Source organism: Pinus tabuliformis, chromosome 3_2 (assembly GCF_031772625.1).
Source record: "Pinus tabuliformis cultivar Carrire ecotype Pingquan chromosome 3_2, CPIR1, whole genome shotgun sequence".
NCBI classification, from domain to species: domain Eukaryota; kingdom Viridiplantae; phylum Streptophyta; class Pinopsida; order Pinales; family Pinaceae; genus Pinus; species Pinus tabuliformis.
The window spans coordinates 179216248-179235797 of record NC_142302.1 but is presented as its reverse complement, the minus strand read 5'-3'; positions in this window follow the sequence as shown (position 1 = coordinate 179235797).

Genomic DNA, 19550 nt, shown 5'->3' with positions numbered 1-19550 from the left:
GGCTTCTTCAAAGGAATCCTTTTCTTCTATACATGCATACTCAGGTCCTCCCATTCTCATGGGGGATAATTCTGCAGTTGCAGCAACTAGACAAGGAAGAGTGCAATTCGAAGATGGAAGTTTTGAAAATGTCTTGCATATTCCAAGGCTTTCTGTGAATCTTCTCTCAGTGTATCAGATGACACACACAGGCAGCGGAAGGAAAGTGGAATTTACCCCAGATTCCATGAGCATTTATGACATGCAAACCAATTTGAAGATTGCATCTAGCAAGGTAAATGATCAATCTCGTCTGTATACATTTTCTGAGTTTTTTCCTCAATCAGATTCTATTTTGCTACTTAGGCATGCAAATTAAGAAAGTAGGATTTGGCACGAGAGATTTGGGCACTTGAATTTCAGATATATGCAACAGCTTAGTAAGCAAGGGATGGTCAAAGGATTGCCAACCATTGAATTTTCAGATGGTGTTTGTAATGGATGTGCTCTTGGAAAGCATCCACAAGAAAAATTCAAGAAGGGGCATGCATGGAGAGCCTCTTCACCTTTGGAACTTGTACACAGTGATCTCATGGGTCCATTTCCAGTGCTTTCAATGAGCAAAGCAAGATATGTGTTGTCATTTATAGATGATTACACTATATTCACTTGGGTTTACTTCTTGAAACTCAAGTCTGAAGTTTTTCAACATCTAAAGATTTTCAAAGCGCATGCGGAAAATCACTCTGGAAAACGCATCAAAATACTCCGCATAGATAATGGGACGGAATATGTCAACAAAGATATCAAGAATCTTTGTGATGAAGCAGGCATACAGTTGCAGCATACAGTTCCTTACACTCCACAGCAAAATGGCATGGCTGAAAGGAAAAATCGATCTTTGAAAGAGATGGCTAATTGCATGTTGCATGCAAGATCTCTTCTGTCGAAATTGTGGGCCGAAGCTATTAATTGTGCCTCATACATCCAGAACAGATCTCCTCATAAATCTGTTACTGGAAAAACACCTTTTTGAGGCTTGGACTGGCATGCAACCTGAAGTTAGTCATTTCCGCATTTTTGGATCTCGAGCATGGGCCCGCATTCCTCCAGAGAAGAGAAAGGCTTTAGAGCCTCAAATCAAAGCATGCATGTTTGTTGGATATTCTGATGAAGTCAAAGGGTACAGATTGCTTGATATCCACACTGAAGAGCTATTTATTGAAAGGAGTGTAAAGTTTGACGAAGATATTTCGCATGCACCAGTACATGAACTTATACCAAATTTTCATCACCACTCATTGATGAGTATGCAGATGAAACTTCAGACCAGCATTCTGATGAAGATGAGTCTTTTCCTGTGACCCCTGTTAGACCACCAGTTGTTGAACATCGAGATCATACTTATGCATGTAGTTCGGAAGATTCTCGACCACCTTCAACACAAAAATGACGCAGCATGAGTGATATCCTTGATGATCCTACCTCTATCCCTCTGTTTGAGGAAGATCCGCAAGCACTCTTAGCTATGGAGCCATCCATGCCCATGCATGCTTATATGATGCATGGATCTGATCCACAAACTTATGCAGAAGCAAATGGGCATCCTGAATGGGAAGCCGCCATGGATGAGGAATATAACTCTCTCATTGAGAACCAGACTTGGGATTTGGTTCCGCTACCTTCAAATCGCAAACTTGTGAGATGCAAGTGGGTTTACTGGACCAAGAAAGCATCAAATGGCCAAGTTAGTTGATATAAGGCACGATTGGTAGCAAAAGGTTTTCAGCAAGTACATGGTGTTGACTATGATGAGACTTTTGCTCCAGTGGCAAAAATGGATTCCATTTGGCTAGCTCTCTCCATTGCAGCAGCAGGAGGATGGGAGGTGCATCATATGGATGTGAAGAATGCCTTTCTTCATGGTGATCTCGAGGAGGAAATCTACATGGAGCAGCCACAGGGATACATGCAAAATTCATCTCTGGTATGAAAACTAAAGAAGTCTCTCTATGGCCTCAAGCAGGCACCTAGAGCATGGTATGCAAAGATGGATTCCTATTTGTTATCTCAAAATTTTGTATGCTGCAAATCTGATTCCAATGTTTATTTTTTGAAGAAAATTGACTCCTTGTTGATCATAGTACTCTACGTAGATGATATTTTGATAACAGGTAGTTTAGCTTCTGTCATTACTAACATCAAAACTGCATTGCATAAGCGGTTTTCTATGACAGACATGGGCTTGCTAAATTTCTTCCTTGGACTAGAGATCCATCAGCGTGATTCTAGCATTACCATTTCTCAACCAAAATATGCCAGAGATCTTTTGGCACGATTTCACATGAGTGACTGCAAGCCAGCAGCCACACCTTTCTTATCAGGGATAAAGCTTGAGAATGGCAAAGACACACCATTGGTTGATTGCACATTGTATCGCCAGCTTGTGGGAAGTCTTCTTTATCTCACTCACTCCCGTCCTGATCTCTCCTATGCTGTCGGAGCAGTTTCCAGATACATGCAGGAGCCACATGAGTTACACTGGAATGCTGCAAAGCGCATCCTTCGATATGTCCAGGGGACAATCACCTATGGGATTCATTATGCATCCAATTGTTCTTTGAATCTAATCGGATTCACAGATTTAGACTGGGCTGGCAACACCATTGATCTCAAGTCTACTTCCGGTTATGTACTTAGTTTGGGATCCGGCCCAATTTTTTGGTCAAGTAAGAAGCAGGCTGCCACTGCTTTATCATCAGCAGAGGCCGAGTATAGAGGAGAAGTCAATGCCACTATTCAGGCAATTTGGCTACAACATTTCCTATCTGAGCTTAGGATTAGGGTCCATCATCCAACTGTCATCTGGTGCGATAATCAAAGTACGCTAAAGTTTTACAAAGATCCAGTGCAGCGGCAGCGTACCAAACACATCGAGATCCACATGCACTTCATTAGAGAACTCATTCATGATGGGATCATCGATCTTTAGTATTGTCCTAGTTCCGAGCAGATTGCTGACATCTTCACCAAGACTTTCACTGAGCAGAAGTTTCGATTTCTGTGAGATCGTCTCGGGGTGAAGGACATGACTGCCTAGCAGTTGTCTTTTCTCTACTTTTGCATTATATTTTGAGGGGGGGTTTTCTTCCCACTGGGTTTTCCCTCTTTCCTCCTTTTTATGCATTATATATGGGTACCTAAAATGGTCGTGTTGCCGAGACTCATTCATTTTGCATCACACTCACCTAAGTTATGCTTAAGGGGGGGTGTTGGTGTACATGCACTTAGACTAGCTGTGTTGGTGTACATGCACCTAGATTAACTCCAGTTAACTTATTTCTTGCATGTGGCACATGTACACATTAACATAAGATAAAGCACACTTAGCTTTAGTTAGCTTTAGTTATTGCATGTACAACTAAGCTTAACTTAGTTGCTTTTATGTATTTATTCTAAAACTAATATTGTAGAATCAATTTTTTATTCTTTTCTCAATTCTTGCTCGCTTCCTTCCTTCTCTTGCAAGCTTGTTTATTGTTTTGCAGATCTAGATCTATGTATCTCAAAAATCTTACAGTTTTGTATTGCACAATTTTTCTACTTCCTTGTATACGTCTCCTCGAGGCTCGTTTTCACGTCGATTCTTGCAACCTCTTACTAGATTTCTCCATTTATGAATGCATTCCTCCGCACTTCTTCCATATCCGCGTTCGTTCATCTTTTCTGATATCTCTTGCCATAGAATTCCATGCTTTACTGTAGCCTTCTTGAATCTGGATTGCATTTCATCCTTCAATTGTACCAAATATTTTGTTTCTGGCTTTTCTCAGTTTTTGGAGCGCTCCTTCATTTGAACAAGCTTCTCTTTATTACGGTCGCCCTTCCAATCAGTTTTTATTTCTAACGCGTACGTCTGAGTGCCTGTATTTTTGGCCTCCCTCGAGAGGAAATGTCATGAAACAAAAGGTCTGCTCAGTGCTGAACGAGGAACCCCAGAAACTGCGGATTGCTTGTAGATATCAGATTCGACTCCTCACCAGGGACGAGGTCGATTTCTAGATTAAATAAGGGATGTGTGACATTGCAAATCGTTGGGAAGATATACGAACCCTGTAATTATAATTATGGGAACATGGATGTGAAAGCAGTGATAGCTCTCGATATGATAAGGCATATTGACATAATTTTTCCGTTATTTTTTGAGCGTTAATTATATGGTAATCATCATATAATTACATGTTCATAATTTTTTATTTTTTATTGTTTAATAATATAAATACTATAATCTTTTTTTGGTCAAATAAGAGTGGATCTTATTATTAACCGAAACAGTTACATTACATATTTTATAAGGTAAACCAAACTTCCTTGCATTTACTAAAAAATGGCCCACATGACTTAACTGAAGCAGAATTGGCTAACCTTTAACACTTGGAACTGACCCCACAATTGGTATATATGGCTAACCCATATAAAATAATATAAAAAAAACACCCGACGCCACTACTTAAAAGTTTTGAATTCAAAACAATTACATTCGCGACCATAAAAAGGTGGGTCTGCATTCCCGGTGCATCTGACCCTCCACCGTTGATCATCCCTTCGCAAATCCAACGGTCTACATATATTTCGGGTGGACATGAAGCTCAAGGAATACCTGCCCGAAAAGCGATATCCTCTTCCTTCCCGCTGCTACGTTTTGCTTGCCGAGTGGAATCGGAAGCCATCCTCTGAATACCAGTTCTCGCTTATGCCCCTTCCAAAATACCACTTGTGGTATAAGAAACCACTTCCTCGCGAAAGGACTTTCGTACTTTACCATCAAGCGATGACCGTCGATCCACCCTTCGGACGCTTCCCACTCCTTGGATGGATTTATGATGGATTTATGCTTAAACCCCATTTTCTCTGCTTTTCGCTGAATCATTGTGTATCCATTGATCCATTGAATCACTGTGACGAACCTGCCACACTTCCAGAATCTGTCCTTACGCCCCTGCTTCCTTCGTTTTCCTCCTCTGATCTCGACCTTTCCCATTGTTCCATATCTTTGGAAGCTTGACCTAGACAACCCTCTAACAGTTTGTCTGGGGGTATCAGCTCCCAGATGTGCTGGGTGTCCGTTTCCTTTTTAATCACACCTTCGTTCGCTAACCAATCTACTACCATGTTAGCTTTTCTTTTCACATGGACAAAGCTTACATTTTTTATGATTTGCAGGTGGGAGTAGATACGGTGAAATATTTGCGAAAGCCTCTAGTGTTTCAACACCTTATCTAGTGATGTACCACTACATATTTTCTTGGCTGCTCGGATAATCAGTTCTGAATTGACTTCAATGATGACATTATGAGAATCTGAATCCACCAATATTTCCAAACATTGCTCTAGAGCCATGAGTTCCACCGTGTTATTAGTTGCCTTTCCCAAGTGGCCATGAAAGATTTTCTTAATTTGACCCTGTTCATCTCTTATAACACCCCCAAAACAAGCTAACCCTGGGTTTCCCTTAGATGCTTCATCTATATTGACCTTTAAGAAACCATATGGAGGAGGCTTCCAAATGTTTATGTCTGAATTTATTTGGCTCACTCCCTTGATTATGCCCTATGGGCTTATGGATTGAAGACCCAAATGTAGAATAATACTTGCATATTGGGGCATAGGAGGGTCCTTAGGAAGTGTCCTCCACAGGCTGTTGATTGTGTTTTTGAGCTGCCTTAAAATTTTGTCAATTATGTGTTGTGGCTTGCTTGCTTTGTTCTTGAAGATTCGACTATTGTGCTCTTTCCAGACATTCCAGATGACAAAGCCTAGAACCAGGGTCCAGGCTCTATTAATAATTTCATTCCCTGAGAATTTTTTCCTCCAATTCTTCAAATTATTGGAGATGTTGAGTATGTCCCTATCATTTTGCTTAAAGATTGAGGCCACCCATTCCCACATGATGGAGGTGAACAGGTAGAGGTTAAGAAGGTGATCCATCGTCTCCTCTTGTGAGTCACAAAGGTAGCATTTGGAAGGTCCAATGAATCCTTTTTTCAGGAGATTCTCCCAAGTTAAGATTTTCCTATGATGAACTAGCCAAATAAATAGTTTTATTTTCATCCAGTGGGGGCTCTGCCAAAGATTCTTCCAAACTTGATCAGGATTAGGATAGTTAAATCCTATTACTACCTATTTAGCTTCTTTGAGATTAAAGTTTCCTTCGTTGTTCTTTCCCCATCTTAGTTGGTCAGGCAAGGAGGATACCAGAATTCTCCTATGCTCTAGATCCTGGGTAAGAGAGTCTGCCTGGGCCCTCATAGGACTCTCTTCATTGTGGCCTAGATCCTTCCAAGTTCTCCATTTTCCATTGTTCCTTTCCTAGTCCCAGAAGTCTTTTACCATAAGTAGACCTTTGTTATCTGTGTCATTCTTGAGAGTTGCTAATTCATCCTTGTATAAGTTGGGTTCCTACTGCCAGTTATCCTCCCAAAATCGTGCTAGGTTCCCAGCTCGAATTTCCCAGAAACTATGTTGTTGAACAATACTTTTATTGTCCCAGGCAAGGTTCCAAATGTGGGAGCCCTTTATGTGCCCGGACATTCTGATGTGATCTTTTTCCTGCAAATTCTTTGCATATTTTTCCTTCCCTAGCTTAGCCCAGGGAGTAGCCGATTCCTTGATCCATCTCCACCAAATTTTGGCTCCCGAGACCCTACTGATGGTTTCCAGATCATGAAGCCCCAAGCCACCATGGCTCTTGGGTTTACAGATCTTGTCCCATGCTACTAAATCCCATTTCCTTTTTACCTCTCCTTTGCCCCATAGAAATTCCCTTTGTATGCTCTTGATCTGCTGCTTGACTCCTTTAGGAGGGGGAAGAGTTGAGAACATAAATATGGGAATGGCCTACAATACAACTTGCGTTAGCACAAGGCACCCTGCCAAATTTAAATACCTGCATGTCCATTTTCGGATCTTGTCCTGCAATTTATTTACAATTGGCTCCCACACTTCCTTACTGAGAGGTTTATCTGTGAGAGGTATGCCCAGATACTTTGAAGGTAGTTGGTCCCTTTGAAACCCAAGAATTCTAGTGATATTACGTTGAATAGCAATGTCAGTGTTAAAGAAAAAAACTTTTGATTTGTTGAGGCTTACCTCTGTGCTAGCAGCCATAGAAAAATCATTCAAAATTTGTTTGATCGTTCTGGCTTCCCTGACAGTGGGTAAGCCCTGCAGCATTGTGTCATCCACAAATTGTTGATGTGTATTTGCCGCTCCATCCAAGGTGAGTTTGATGCCCTGGATTCTTCCTTCAGCATTAGCTATTTTAAATGCTCTACCAAGCCCTTCCATCATGAGAACAAAGAGGAAGGGTGAGAGCGGATCCCCTTGCCTGAGACCTCTGGAGGGTGTGAAGAGTCTTGAAGGAGCGCCATTAAGCAGTATGGAGAAACTAGTCGTGGTGACTAGTGCCATAACCCATCTTATCTAGTTGTGGTCAAAGCGATATTCTTTTACAACTGCCCTTATATAAGACCAGCTTATCTTGTCATAAGCTTTCACTAGATCTAATTGAATGATCATACCAGCTTGTTTGTTGCTTTTGAGAGAGTGTACCACCTCATGAGCTTGGATAATATTATTAAGGATTTGTCTTCCTTCCGCATATCTTGTTTTCTCCTCTAAGATGACAGCTAGTAAAAGTAGCTTGAGTCTATTAGCCATCACCTTGGAAATAATTTTATACACCACATTACATAAGGCTATGTGTCTGAAGCCATCTGGAGTCATGGCATTTTACTATTTTGGGATCAAAGCTATGAAGGAAACATTAAACACCCTCAGTACCTTCTTGGATCTTCTTGAGTCTTCCACCACCTCAAGGATATCATGTTTCGCTGTTTTCCAACATGCTTTGAAGAAGTCTACATTAAACCCATCCGGGCCTGGAGCTTTTCCATTTTGCATTTTATTGATCACCTCACTGACCAACTCTTCTGACACTGGGATGTTAAGATTGTGGCTATCTTCTCTGGTGACCAGTTGAGGGATGTACTGTGTGAAATGGTTGATGAACCTGGATCTGTCCTCCAGGGGCTACTCTGCAATACTGAGGAAGTGTTGTACAAGGATAGATTCCATGTATTTGTGAGAGAAAATTTCTCTCCCTTGAGAGTCTTTGAGCTTTGTAATTTTGTTGTGTGCCCTGTGATCCATGGTGGATTTGTGAAAGAACTTCGCGTTTCTTTCTCCCTCTTTTATCCATTGTATCCTTGACTTCTGCCTCTAGAAAATCTCCTCTTGTAAGCACCGATCTTCCTATTCTCGCTGCAAAGTTTTAGCTAGCTTTCTCCGCTCCTCGGTAAAGCCCTCTATGATTTTGATCCTATTGATTTCCTGGATTTTCTGCTCAACTTCTCTTTTGGCTTTGAAGATATTTCCAAATTCCTTTTTGTTCCAGCTTTTAAGCTTGGCTTTGATATGTTTAAGTTTTTGTGGGAGCATGAACATTTTGGTGCCTTGAATGTTTAGATCTTCTTTCCACCATTTGTCAATATTAATGTTGAATTTAAGATGAGAGAGCCAGGCATTCTCAAACCTGAAAGGTCTGTTTTTTGGTATGCCCATAAAAGTGGCTTCCAGTTGAACAAGCCAATGATCTGACCCTCCAAAGGGAAGAATAGAAGCTGTCATCGTTGGGCCTGAGAGAAACAGTTCTTTGAGATAATAAATCTGTCCAATTTAGAGGCAGCTTGTGAAGCCCCTCCCCTCTTGTTGTTCCAGCTGAAGGTCCCATTTATTGTTTCTGTGTCCACTAACCCCATATTCATTATGAAGTTCTGGAAAGTCTTGGAGTCTCTACTTAGCTGCCTGTTGCCCCCTTTTTTCTCTGTAAGAGATTTTATCATATTGAAGTCTCCTGCAAAGATAGAGGGCATATTAGGGTATCTTGCTCATAGTTCCTCAAGGGAGGTAAGAAGCTTGAATTTATCCTCTTGCTTTTGAGGGCCATATACATTTGTGATCATATATATCTCCTTACCCCTAAAGGTTGACATACCAACGAAAGATAGTTCCTATATGCCTCAACATCTAGTATTCCAATTTTTTGTGGATCCCACAGCGTAAGAATCCCCCCCACTGATTTTTTTGCTTTAGCCTCTAGATATTCATACTTGATTAACCATTTATTATGTATTTCTCTAATCTTATCCATTGAGCATTTTGTCTCCTAAATAGACACCATATCTAGTTTTTCTTCTTTTATTCTATTATTGAGATTTCTTTGTTTCCTTCTACTTCCTAAGCCTCTAATATTCCTAGTTGTAAGCTTCATTAAGAAATATTAGTAAACGAGTACCTGTAAGCTCTTTCCTCCTACCTGATTTAATCAATAGTTTTCCACATTCGTTCAGCAGCTCCTTCTGTCTTTTTCTTCCTCTTTTCCTGCCTGGGTTCTTCGGAGATAGTGCTTGTGTCTCCTCCATCATTTTGACCCCTCTGTATTCCTGGATTTCATGATTTATTTTGATTCCATTTCCTTTCGATTGTGATCTCCATAGGAATAGTTGTTGAACCCTGTCATATTCCTCTTTTGGCAGGGAGTCCACTCCTTTGGTCGTTCCTTGTTCCAAAAATTTTTCTAGATCTATATTTTCCCTCTCTAGAATCTCCTGCAGTTCATGGTCCTCCGTTCCCGCCTCACTTGGAGTCATCTCATGGTCCTTATTTATCTCCATCATGGTTTCTATGATTTCTTCCATGCTTTCATCTCTTTCCTTCTCAATGATAGTGTTCTCCATTTCCTGGTTCATTTCTTTGTTTCCTTCTTCTTCTTCAAGGATCTTGAAGCTGTTATGGCTCGGTTGTTTTTCCTCATTGATCTTCTTTTGTGACCTTTTTCCACCTTTCCCTTTGCCCCCCACCTTGGTGAAACCCTCAGGAGTTTTATCCACCGTGGTTTTCACATTTCGTTCCATGTTGTTTGTTGGGCAGTCTCTATATAGATGCCCATGCTCATGGCATTTGTGGCATCTAAATGGGATGTGCTCATAGTCCACCATGTGTACCCATTCTTCATCATATACTTCTAAAATTATCGCTTCCGGAAGTGCTCCTGATAAGTCCATTTCCACACATATCCGGGTGAAGGAAGTGTATTTTCCTTTCAGAGTCGCATCTGAGATCTTTAGAAAGTGCCCCAGCTTGTTGCCTATTGTTTTCAGAGATTCCGGTAGCCAATAATCCAGAGGAAGGGAGTATAGTCTGATCCATACCGGTACCGATGTAAATGTCTCACGTTCTGGAACAAAGTTCATCATCCAAGGCCGCATGTAGAGGCCTGCCGCAGCATAGAAATATGGTCCTCCTTTGAACACTTTGTCTCTATCCTCTAGGCTTGTGAATACTACTGTGAAGAAGCCCTTGGATCCCAGATGAAGATGTATTTCCCCCTTTGGCTTCCAGTGGCTCCTTATCCATACATGCAGTGCCCTCTCCGTTGGCCATATCCCCATGAATTTGCATATGACCGCATGTTCCGTCATATGATCCCTATGTGCTTGAATCGCTGGGTCACTTAAGATGACCCAAGGAATGATATTCGACTTAGGTTTGCAGACCCCAGCTGTCTTTATAGAAGTGGGTTTTTGACTGCTGCCCCCTTTATCCTGTTCCTTACTGGTTTCCTGTTGATCCCCTTCCTGTGCTTGATGTCTGTTTCCTCCCAATATGTCCGTGTTACTTGCCACTGTTGTCTTCTCCAGCGGTTTCTTGAACCTTTGCTTTCCTACATCTTTGCTTCTATCCGTGACTACTTGACTGTACGAGGGAGCATCACTCCCTCCTGCGCGTCTCGCCATGGTATCCAACGTCAAACCCTATCTCTAAGATCAAGTTGCAGAGCGCATGAGCCAAATTAGTGAAATTATAAAACCAATATAAATACCATAATCATTATGTAGTGCTGCATTTATTAAAACTTAACGTAAATGGTATCGTAATCCTAATAATTATAGCCCTAGTTTGTGTGTTTTAGGTTTGGAAGGGTTTTTTTTAGCTTATTTTCTAGTCTATTGTTTATAATTTGGCAAAGATTTTTTGGAATTAAAAGTAAGTTTGAGTTGTAAACTCTTCACAATCAAAGTGTATGCACTCTAAAAACCATTTTAAATAATAAAAAATAAGATTGAGTCAACAAAAATTGTCAAATTTCAACCAAAAATTCCAAAACATCTCATGTTTAGACAACCCATTAAAAATATTTATAAATATATAAAATAAAAATAGTAATTCAGTTTTAAGACTAAGACCAATCTATATATCATTATTTTTTCAAAACAATAAAGACATATAAACTTAATTGTCTTAGAAACACATTTTCTTAATGGTTAAGAACATTTAAATTATAATTATTATTATCACTGTATTATTAAAAATTACATTATTAAGTAAGAAAAATTATATTAATAAATATTTAGAAATTAAAATAATAAAAGAAATTTATAAATATATAAAATTATGTTGAAAAATCTCCCAAACTTAAAATAGACTAAGGCATTTTTTATTATTTAAATTTCCTAATATTTATTAATTTAACCTACATACACAACATAGTCATAATCATGTAGATATTAATGCAGTCCATTACAATGATTAAGTTGTGATATTAATGTATTCCATTACAAGGATTATCTTATGATATTAACAATCTATTATTTTATTAATAAATAAGTAAAATGATTTTAGAGTAATTTTAAATATGAAAAATATAAATGTATTGTTTTAGAAATTTGATAATATAACTTTAATTTGATATATCTGGATTCCTTATATTAGAAATTTTAGTTTAGGTTTGGATCCAACAATTGTGACTCAATATTATAATATTGATATTAAATATCATCAAGTTTTGAAAGATAAATAATTAAAAATTTGAACGCCATTGATGGGAAAATATATAGATCAAAATTATTCTATTTGAGATTATGAGTTTTTGTTATTTAAAATGAGTTTTTTGAAGGTAAAAATGGATTTAGTGTTTTACAAATATTTTTGGAAAGATTGAATTATGCAAATTACATAGCTCAAACTCAAAATAATAACAATTAAAAAATCATTTTTTTCTTTGGGCCTTTCTTATTGGTTGGAAGAAGACAAATACACCCACTATAGAATGCTTATCACCATGATTGTACAAAGCCTCCTAGAATAATTAAAATTAATTTTTATATAATATGTATATATGTGTGTGTAAATTTATATAAAATAATTCATTTAAAATATAATTTGTAAATATTTATTTATAATATGTATTACTATTTTATTAATGTTTATGCATTAACAATATGAAAGAACACTATAATTTATAGATAAAATGGTATTTTTTCACAGATCTTGTGATAGAATTTTAAGCAATATTGCTAATTTTTTGATGTTTAAAATATATTTTTGAATGCAGAGATGGATTTAGCCAACAAAATGTATGGAACAATCTAATTTTTCAAATTAAACAACTTACAATTTTTTTTAAATATCTATTATATTTTAATTAAAATTAATAAGAAAAAAATGAAATATTAATATTACATTTTTATTAACAATATAAGTGTTACCATTTAATTATTACATTTAACAAGCTAGTGAATTGTCATAAATATTTATAATAGACATATTTTACTTATTCACATTAACAATATTAATATTACTCTTCCACTAACAATATAAGTGTGACTATTTTATTATTACATTAACATGGTAGTGGATTGTCATAAATATTTATAACAAACATAGACTTAGTCATAACATTATTTACATATTTTACTCATAATTTAATTTTATTTATAAAAAAAAATAAAAATAAAAATAAAAATAAAAATAAACCTTTCCTATGTGGAAGTCATATCCTCCATACCAATGGAGTCACCTCTTGCTAGTTTGTCTTGCCCGTAGATCCCTTTGGCTTGATCTGCCTAGATTTCCGGGTGGATTTTTCTCTAGATGTAGTGGCCACTCATTGTGGGTGAACCAAGTTTAAAAAAAATAATTGAAAAAAATATTAATATTACTCTTCCACTAACAAAATAAGTGTTATTATTTTATTATTACATTAACATGGTAGTGGATTATCTTAAATATTTATAATAGCCATATTTGACTCAATCATGATATTATTTGCATATTTTACTCATAAAATAAATATTAATTTTTTTATAATGATAATATAATCCAAAATTTTAATAATATTATATGTATAATTAAAATATGGAATTATTAGTAACAATTATTTCACTATGAGTGTTGGATATATATTAGTCTAACTTATAGACGAAATAGAGTTTTTCATTGGAATCACACAAAACAATTTCAAGAAATAATGTGATTTTTTGTTGTTTAAAGTGCATATTTGAATGCTTAAATGGGTTAGCACCTTGAAAAACCCCATGGGACACTCAAATTCTATAGATTAAACAACTTAATCACAAGTTTTTAAAAATCTGGGGATTTTGGTTAAAATTAACCAAGAATGTCGTGAAAAAGTTCATTTCCTATATAACTTACACTCCAATATTAATGGGTATCATTTTTTAAAATTAATTGTGTTGATTTTGTATATCAATTACTTTTATTTAAGGGAGTAGTTTTTAACTGAGATTTTGTAGAGTTTTTGCCATATTTCTCCACAAGGGAAAAAAAAATGTGTTCAAATCCTCAAAAATCCATAGGGTAGTTTGGTTGTGAAGAGTTCAATTGTTAAACTTGTAATAAACTCCAAAACTTTCTAAAAAGTGACGCTTAAAGACAAGTCCTTATTTAGGTGGTTATTACACTTAATCATAGTTGACAATAGTTAATTATGACTCGGATTACATACATTATTAAAACATATAACTAAAATAAATTCACTACTATACAAAACAAGTATCCATGTCATCTTGAATCTCGAAAAAAAACCAAGTTGTTCCCCAACGATTTTTTATTAGTTAAAATTTCAATCTTACACAACCATTAACTTTTTTATCCTTAACACAATGGAAAATAGTGTAGTCTAACAAATAGATGAAATGGTGTTTTCTATGCACTTTTTTGTTGGCATTATGAATTAGGTGTTGTCCTTGATGGCAACCTACCTCATGAGTTGTCCTTAATGACAACCTACATGATGAATGGCATCTTAGTTGATGAGTTATCTCTTGATGGACACCTACTTGTTGAAGATATAAAAAGGATGTGCTTCTAGATGTGACGGAGTGTTTTGACAAAGGCATGGTAGTTCAGAGGCAGAGGAATGATAAAGTTGGAAGTTCAAGAAATATATGCGGGTTCTGTTAAGCAAATCCACATACATACACGAGTATGAAGAAGCAAAAGTCTATACAATTTCTACACCATGGTATTCTAAATACCAAGGGTACTTACCATGGTATTTCCCTGTGGTATTGAGCCCAGTAATGGATGTTTTGATCCTGTCTAAGAAAACCATCGGCTCGAGTATGGTTTTGACCTATGGTATTGATAAGGGCTAAACTATATAAGGTGATGAAGATCAAAGTGGTTGTATGTGTGCAAGGTGTGAAAGTGATGGAAATCTTATGAATAGTTAGATATGAAGCAAATATGCATGTTATGGGCTATTGATGCTTTACTTGATCTAAACTATGTATGCACCTGGGATTTTGATGATGGATCAGATCCAATATATCTAAGATGACAATCATGATTATGAGATGATTTGATTTATGTTGATGGTGTCTTAATGGTGATTTTTCTGTGTATGCTAAGATGTGGGTATGTCTGAAGTTTTATATTGCAACGAAGATTTAATTCTTAATTTGCATATCTGAACATGGATTGTATAGCCTACAAGGCACATACACACATGAATGTATTTTTGATAAGTTGCGTACATGCGGGTCTGGTTTTTGAAAAGCACGTACACATGTGGATATGCTTTGAAGAAATAACATACATAAATAAGGGTTTTGATGAAGAATGATCTTTGATTAGTTAATCAGTTTTGATCTATTTATGTTGTCTACCAATGAAGTCCTCTTGATGATATGTGCTGAAACAACGATGTTTTGATTGTGAATTGATTGATTGAAGAATGTTGAAGTTACTTGTGGATTGTGATTGAAGGTCAGAGAAAATTATGTGATTGGTTCAAAATGTTGTAGTAGATGTGAGTATGATTCAATGTTTAGTTTAGAATGGAAATTGTTTAGTTTTCAGTTTTCATAAGTTTAATATCTATACATGGGTATGCTTCATGAAAGGCGTGTACACACTCGGGTTTGCTACTGTAAATTAGCGTATATATTTTTACAGATGATTTTTCAGGGTTTGCAGTAATAGAATCTCGTTTCTTTGATGTACTATAAGTTGTTTCGTATTTTGGTTACATTGATATAACTGTTCCAGTTGGTTGGTTGAGTTTCGATTGATTGGGTTTCAGTGATTGGTTGATTTAGTTAGGTGAGAGATTGATGATTGAGTTATAGTGATGAGTTACACTTTGATGATTGATATTGAGCTTAAATGTTGGTAATGGGTCCAATCTGAAAATTTGATGAAACGTGGCCTACAAGTTGTGATGGTGTGTAGCAGGTGGATCCATTATGAAATATTATGAAACGTAGTCCCTCGAGACAAGGGAGTTGGAGCTTCCTTCTAGTGGTAGCTGGTAAATCAAATCAAGGGGTTGGAGCTCCCTTCCAGTAGGAGCTAGAGAAGGAGTGAAGGTTGTAGCCTTCTGCAGGTGGGTGCCTGTGTACTGATATAATTATGTGCCAGTACAAGATTGTAAAAATATTTTCTTTATATTAAAATAAGAAAGAGGCAATAGCAACAAGTGGTTTTTTGTCACCTTGGCTTTCCACCTTAAATCCTTATGTTCATGTGTGATTCTTATGTGTGATGATTTATTTTTTTCTTATTGCGCATGGTTACTGTCTATCTAATGTTTAATAAAGTACTCATGCACTCGTTGAAGATAAAAATATGATGAATTAACTGAAACGTGAGTTTATTGGATGTGTGCTAGTTGTGTTAAGAACATCACATACACACGCGGGTTCCCTTTAGTAAAGTCACATACATAGATCAGAACATGAAATTGAAGAGTTTATTATTTTGAAAATATTGATTCACCCCCACCCACTCTCAGTATTTTTGCAACCAATTGGTATGATAGTAGGTCCTTTGGGAGAATCTTGATCGCTTGAAGGAGATCCATCAAGATGGGTAGTCACGAAGGAGTATTTTCTATCATACCTCCTATATTTAATGGAACTAACTTTTTCTTTTGGAAAGTTAGGATAAGAGCATACTTGAAGGCTCTAGGAGCTGATGTGTGGGAAATCGTTGAAAGTGGATATCAATATCCAACCTCTATTCCTTCAGATACTGCAAAGAATAAACAATATGAAACGAATGGAAAAGTTGTAAATTCCATCTTGGGATGTCTGGTTGAGATCGATTTCGTGAAAGTAATGGAGCATCAAACATTCAGAATACAATTTGAGTCATTGAAAATGCATGAGGATGAAAGCATTGAAGCTTTTTTCTTAGAGTAGATGAAGTTGTGAAGTCGATGAGAAATCTTGGTTAAGAAATTAAATATTCTTTTATCATTGAAAATATATTGAGATCTATAATTCCAAAGTTCGAATCCAAAGTATCATCTATTGAAGAAATGTAGGAACTAAAAATTAATACACTATCAACTCCATGGAATATTGACAGCATTCGCGATGAGGAAAGGTGGTCCTTCAGATATGAGAGAAAAAATCTTCAAATCTACTGAAAAAGGAAAAAAGAAGAAAGAATCATGTTATGTATCAGAAGAAGAAGATGCAAACTTTGTAAAGAAACTCCAAGTTGGTATAGGAAGATTCAGAGGTAAGCTTCCTTTCAAATGTTTTTCTTGTGGTAGAGTTGGTCATTATGTTGCTAAGTGTCCTTATAAATAAAACAAGGAGAAAGAAAAAGAAGCTCCCAAAATAAAGAGGAAGAGGTTTGAAAACAAGAGAAGTTTTTATACACATGAAGAGAGTGATGGTCTTTCAAATGGTGATGAAGGTGAGTCTGATCTAGATTGTCACTTACTTATGGCATTTGAAGATAAAAGTAATAATGAGTTCGATGGCCTAGAATAAAAGGGTACTTTTATTGAAGACTTTGACAGGAATATATCACATGCAATAATAGTTACAGAAGTGAGCAATTATTCAAATGTGAGAGAAAACCGCGTTCTAGTGATCAAGAATGAAGAAGACAAAACATCATAAGGTATGGATTTTTGTTCAAGATGTGATCCATTTTATTTTCTATGCAACAATGATAGTGATGATGGTAGTGAAACCACTGAGTTTGCACTTATGGGTAAAAGTGAAAGTAAGCCTCTTGAAGCAGCAGATCAAGGCAAGTTAGAATCAATGGACAATGCAGATGTACCTATGATAAGAAAAGATAATTATCAACAATGGAAAGGAAATATGAAACATAATATAATGAATCTTGATATCTTACATCTAGTGTGCAATGGTTACACCAAGTTTCCTCCATCAGATAAGGAAGTGCAAAAGAACAGTAAGGCTTTAAGTAACATCTTGTGTAGCATATATGATTCAATATTGAATAAGGTTATGCATTATACCACTGCAAAGAAAGTGTGGGATAAGTTAAAGGAAATACATGAAGAAGTACCAAACGAAGATCTCTCAAGTAATATTATATCTAATAATGTGTCCAAAATGACAAATGTGAAAATTCCTCCACCAGAATCCCTACTGCAACACTGATGATATTACTCCTATTTGTTAAATTCCTTTAAACAAGTTACTTGCAGTTTTCTACAACAAATATGGTAATATATACACTACACCCTTAACTTAATTAAATATTATGCAGAAACAAGAGACTGAGAAAGAAATAAAATACAACACAAGTGACACCATTATTTTTGGATAAATGTCCCTGAAAAAAACCAATGCTAGAAAACGGGTGCAGCAACACTGAGGGTTTATCATTATTAAGTAGTATTTTTTTAATACAACTCTGGATTCCCTCCCAGTAGTCTAGTTACAGAGAAATAAACTGGCAAGAAAACTTAGTGATATTACCTCACTCTACCCGGAAAGTCCCGTTTATTCCGACAACTAAACTAACTGTTCTCGGCTACAACTAAGTTGCCCCTGCGCAGTAACTGTGTGGGCTCGCGTGGAGATCTCTGAGGCTCTGCGTCAACTCAAATAGGAAAAATATTTCCTTCTGGAGTAATTTTCATCCCTCCCAGCTCACAAATTTCATCTCTTCTGCAAAATTCAGACTTTTGCATGGGTGATTGAGTTTCCTTTGCGTGAGCCCTTATGACTTTGCGTCAGCTCTGTGTGGGCCCTTCTAGCCCAAAATTAACCACTCTGGTGTTTCTCTTCCTCTCTCTATTGTGTATCCTAGGTCCTGGAGAGGATACTCCAACCCAACTATCCCTGCGCCTCAACTGCAATAAATCTCCTCAATCATAACTTCCTCCTCAGAACTTCTCACCTCAGAAATTTAATCTCTTGATCTACAAGCTCTCTTAAATAATCTTCTTGTTGACATTCAATGACCTAGATTAAAAGCTAATCATTGGCTAAGATAATTTTAGCTTTATCATTGTCTTCTTCTAGAAGTTACACCAACAATTAGATTAATACCCATTAATATTTTTAATTTCCTAAGTTTAGACTTAGGGTCCCATTAAAAATTATTAATCATTTTAATAAAATTGTCTCTGGGTGGAATTTCCCAAAATGCTTTTTGGGTTCTTTGGAATACATGTGCCCAAGCCTCCTTATGAAATTTGAAGCCTAGAGGACATCTAGTGCTACCCCAAATCAACACTCCCTCTTAGTGACGAAGTGTTATAGCAATATATTGTTGTTACATACTGCTCTGACTCTGAAACATCATCTTCTACACTGTTGATGTCTGACATGTTGTCCACCAACTACTGCGCTAGTGCTGCAACTGTATTGTTGTTGAAACTTCCACTGTCAACACTGCATCCATACTATAGCTCTCTCTCAAGTGGTCATTCTATGTTGCTGCTAGCATTGCCACTGCATTGCAAACTGTTGTTGCTACTCCATCAGCAACAAAAAAACATCCAAAATTACTGAACTAATTTTGTTTAGTATGATACCACATGAATGTTGGAGCCTTATTGCTACTAGTCTTTGCACTGAACCTATGAATATATTGTGTTGTTGCTAACCTCTGCTTTGTGCCATTTTCACTGCTCTCAACTCTACTCTGCGCTGCTCAAACTCTGGTGCTCATAGCCACTGCAACTGTCTTTCTAACACTCCTCGACACCATCTGACACTAGTTCATCATGTCCTAATCTAGGCTCCTGTAGCAAGGTATTGATCCGAGAGGTGGACTCCTCGAGGATCATTCCCATATATAGCGCATTCGAACTACAGCTCCAAATCAGCCCACCTCCCTCCTAGAGGTATCTCGGTCGTTATGTCGAACTCCTCTTTGATCTTCATGGGTGTAGCCTTCGGATCATGTTTCTCATCCTTGTCCTT